The sequence below is a fragment of the Rattus norvegicus genome, chromosome 4 (assembly GCF_021556685.1).
Source record: "Rattus norvegicus strain SHRSP/BbbUtx chromosome 4, alternate assembly SHRSP_T2T, whole genome shotgun sequence".
NCBI classification, from domain to species: domain Eukaryota; kingdom Metazoa; phylum Chordata; class Mammalia; order Rodentia; family Muridae; genus Rattus; species Rattus norvegicus.
Window position 1 is genome coordinate 82,469,856 of NC_141537.1, and position 4,760 is coordinate 82,474,615.

The following is a 4,760-nucleotide window of genomic DNA, read 5'->3' on the forward strand; positions in this document are numbered from 1 at the left end:
GCCGGGTTCACACCCAAACTGGTGTGACACTCAGGCCTGACCACAATGTCTGCCTGGGGCTCGCCACACAAATCTCATCTAGTGTGCATGATGGTTATGAAGGGTTATAGTGTAAGTGTCTGAAACATGTGGATTTATGTGCTAATTTTCATAACAGCCCTTGCTATTAAATATTATACGATCACCTCAGCTTCTTATTTAATTGCTCTCTGCCCTCCCAAACTTGAGTGATGTCTTAGCTAAATTGAGTTGGTCACACTTCCTCAAATATACCACACATTCTCCTGCCTCCTGATATATATTATACTGTGGGTTTGAAGTCTGCAGCAAAGCCCTGTGTCAGACAGTTCTGTTTTTTTAACAGTTTTGCTCAGCAAACATTTACAGAGCAATTACTGTGCAGTCACAAAAGTGGAGACAGAAATAAGAAGACTGCAAGAGATGGAGACTCCAGGATGTTTCTGGTGTCTGCCCATGGGCCAGCTCAGAGATGGGCGACTTACTGCCTTGAACCCTCTGCTCACAACTAATGCCTCATCCCCAAGAGGTTTTTCTCCCACTGGCATCTTGTGCATGTGCCCTCCCACTGGGTGACATCCCCAGCCTACAGCTTCTCGAAAAAGAGAAAAAGATCCACCTTCCTTTCCACTGCACACCACCATCATCAATTGAGATACAAATAGAGCCCTAACCAGCCATGGTTCCCACCATCTTTGTGGGACCATCCGTGTAGGGCTTTGGTGGTGGTGTGGTGGAGGAACGAAGGAAGAATGAACAGGGCTATGTATGGTCATGGGAAATTCAGACCAGTGTGGAAAGAGAGAGCCATGTGTGACACAGGGCTGTTAGGAAAACTGCCTTGTGTTGGGCATTGATAGTGAGAACCAGTGTCCACTGAGGGAATTGCTGTGGTGTGTGTGTGGGGGTCGGGGAGGGAGGCAAATCAAGGGTAGCTTGCTGAAGAATCCTAGGCAGACAGAAGGAGGATTCTGTCTCTGACACTTTCCTTGTAACCTCAGGGCTTTGCTCCAGCTCAGGATTCTTCAGTGGCACTTAAGGACTCTGCTTTGGGGGGCTGCTTGGTCCATTATAAGATGTTAGCAGCCTCTCTGACCTCTCTTTTCTAGGTGGCAATCACAACTCCCACAGTTATGACAATTGAAGTTTTCTCCAGACATTGCTAGATGTCCTTAGGGAAGCTCAGCTCTCCTTGACAGTGAACAGCTATATCTGCCTCGCTGTCTGTCATCCTCGGCATCCGCATCTTACCCCTCTCCTGCAGTCTTTCTGGGTCTCACTCCTGGGAGCCTGTTCTCACCATCTTATTTAATGTGGTAGATCATTCTTTTCTTCTCCCTTTCTTTCCTGGTCTGTCCTTTTGGTTCCTCCTCCTCCTCCTCCTCTTCCCTCTCCTCCTCCTCTCCTTCTCCTCCCCCCTTCCTCCTCCTCTTCTTTTTTTCCCAAGACATGTTTTCTCTGTGTAATAGCCCTCACCATCCTAGAACTTGCTTTGTAGACGAGGCTGACCTACAACTCACCAAGATCTGTCTGCGTCTATGTGCTGGGCTTACTTCTTTTCTATTTTTAAAGACTTTTTTTATTATTTTTAATTGTGTGTGTGTGTGTGTGTGTGTGTGTGTGTGTGTGTGTGTGTGTGTGTGTGTGTTCACAGGTGCAGGTGTCATTGGAAGCCAGAACTGTTGGGCCCCTGGAGTTAGTTACAGGTAACTGTGAGTTGTCTGAGATGGGAGCTGGAAATGATTTCAAGAGTATTGCATGCCTGAACTCCTGAGCCTTCTCTCCTGCCTTTTTCCATTGTGGGTGGTGCCATCCCTGGGCTGGTGGTTCTGGGTTCTATGAGAAAGCAGGCTGAGCAAGCCTTGGGTAGCAAACCAATAAGCAGCATCCCTCCATGACCTCTGCATCAGCTTCTGTCTCCAGATTCTTGCCCTGCTTCAGTTCTTGTCCTGAGTTTCTCCAAGGATGAACTCTGATGTGGCAGTGTAGGTCAAATAAACCCTTTCCTCTCCAACTTGCTTTAGTCATGGTGGTTCGTCACTGCATTAGTAACCCTGACTAATACAACACAGTTTAAAAGCACTAAAAATAGATCTGAAAAAGGCATGTAGTAAGAAGTTTCTGAATTTCTTTATACCAAATCAAACAGGGGTGTATATTTCTTGTCCAGTTTTAACTTACAGTATGATGCCTTCTTTTTGACATATGAGCTTATGCACACGTGGCAATAGTTCTGTCTGGGAAGCTTTTGCTTCTCCATTTTGTACATTTCTCCCCTATGGTTGAAACTTGGAGAGTCATTGTCTGATGAATGCTGGCTCAACTTCCCTGTCCTGCTCTATACCAGAGAGAAAAGTGCCAGTTAAGTCTGACTTCCATCTCCAGCCAGACCCCAGGCAGTCTGTGCCATTCCTGCTTTGTTCCTGCAGGAGAGCTAATCATTAACTGAAGCCCATATGTCTTTAGATTATCTTAGGTTATGTGGCGCTCTCTCTCTCTCTCTCTCTCTCTCTCTCTCTCTCTCTCTCCTTCTCTTTCCCCACTTATCTCTCCATCTCTTTCTTTCTTTATCAGCATCTCACTATGTACACTTGACTGGCTCTGAACTCGCTATGCAGATCTGGCCGGTCTTGAACTAACAGACATCCATGTGCCTCCTCCCCATAAATGCTGGGATTAAATGCTTGTCTCCAGCTCTCCTTCATCTTGACACAAATTAAACTGGCTCCCACTAGGACAGAACTAAACACTGCTACACCCTGGAAATCAGCCAGCCTCTGGGCATGGGGGAATCCCTGTGGACTCAGAAAGAGTTGACAAGGACTCCCAGACAAGTGTCCCCCGAGGCTCTCCAGGTGGCATTTCTAGTGGTAGAGCAGCAGGGGACCTGGCAGAAGTATGTCTGGTAGCCTGGGCTTGACTCCATTGTGAGATGGGCCCTCGGGATTTGCATGCAGAAGGAAAGATCTTCTTGCGGACAGACTGGGAAACTCAGTGCGAGAGTTAGCTGCCATAGGGGTTCAAATATGCAAAAGGCCCAGGAAGATTTCTGGCCTGGTGCCTGGGCAGAAGTCTGTGATGGCTGCTTCATCCCCAAGGGAGCAGATGAATGGTGTGTGTTTTGAAATTAAGCACTTAGTGATTATGACTGTAGAGGTCTTAAAACATTTAGCTCTCAGTTTATCAGCCCTCGATATATTACATTAAAAAAAAGACCTAAAAGATAAAATACTTCTGAAATTATAAACAGAAACTTAGAATGACAGATCACTGGTGGTTAAAAGAAGTTATTATCTTGGGTGTACATACAAAAGACCCTCTCCTCATTGGGAGGAACAGGCTCGGGTCACAATAATTAAACCTTGTCTTTCTCTCCTTAGTTCCCCAGAGGTTGGCGGAGAAGTTTCAGCAGAGAAAGGGAACAGCTGGATCGTGCATCTTTCAGATGAGAGAACTTGTGCCCTTCAGCGTGAGGGAGTCCTCTGGAGAAGGGCACACCCATCCTTTCATGGAGCATGCAATCTAACCAGCCCTTTCCAAAAGCAAAGCGGGATTAGAAATACTCGTCTGTGTTTATTTTTTGTCTGGGATGTATGGAAATGTAGGTTTATGGTCTGAGTTTTTACTGTTGTGATATATGACACTGGAGGAGCGGCAGCCTGGGCCCAGTCCCTTGGGTTTCCCATGGTGGACAGCGGGTTGCGAGCTCTCTAGAGCCACAGTTTCCCGGGATCAAGATCAGGGACCTTAAGCACTGGCCCTCTGAAGAAACCTCTGTAAGTGTAAACTCACTAGCTGTCATCATCACTCCCTTTATTTTTTTTCAGTGATTAATAAGAGATTTGTTTGCGCAAGAATTGAATCATCCTTGCCAAACTTAGTAGGAGATGCTAAATTTTCTGTCCAATTTTCTTTCCTGGATAAGTCTTTCCTTTCTGTCCTTGTCTGTTTTTAAAACATAATACCGGAAGATGGAAGGCCCCAAAACCTGCCACAGCTCCTAAAAGTGAGTTCTTGGGAGTGGGTCTGAAATCAGGATAAATATCTGCTGATCTTGCATAGGTCTAATGAATCAAGGCAGGATCCTCGGTGTGTGTTTGGCGTTTGGGGTCTTTGTACTAAAGCAGATATTCCTGTTTAAGCCGGGCCCTTATGGTCAAGCACTCAACCTGACCTGTGCCTTTCAGGTCTCCAGAGACACGGTCCTACTCTGCAGGGTTGAGGGTACTGGGGAGAGTGGCCAGGGGTACAGGTCTATACTTGGAACCCAACATCTTGGCTCCCAACACTCCCTTTAAAAACCTGTCTATGGGATTGGGGATTTAGCTCAGTGGTAAGGCACTTGCCTAGCAAGCGCAAGGCCCTGGGTTTTGTCCTCAGCTCAAAACAACAACAACAATAACAGCAACAACAACAACAACAAAAATAAATAAATAAATAAATAAATAAATAAATAAAAACCAAAAAAGCCCCAAAAACAAAAAAGCCCAAAAACAAAAACAAACAAGTAAATAAAAAAACCCAAAAACCTGTTTATTACATTCTATTTTGTGTGTGGTGTGTGTGTGTGTGCTGTCATAGGACGACTGGGAGGAACTGGCTCTATCCCGTGTGAGTCCTAAGGATCAAATTAAGTTGTCAAGCTTAGCAGCAAGAGCCTTTATCTGCTGAGCCATTTTCCTGGCCCAATGTTCGAATTCTTTTGAAAGATTTCCCCAAATCTTTGGTTTGTAGTACTTTGG

General features: G+C 45.6%; 1 pseudogene; it reads right to left on the bottom strand.

Moving 5' to 3' along the window:
* Positions 1-3,763: 3,763 nt before the first annotated feature.
* Ndufb4-ps7 (NADH:ubiquinone oxidoreductase subunit B4, pseudogene 7) lies at positions 3,764-4,472 on the bottom strand (annotated as a pseudogene).
* Between the last annotated feature and the right edge of the window lie 288 nt (positions 4,473-4,760).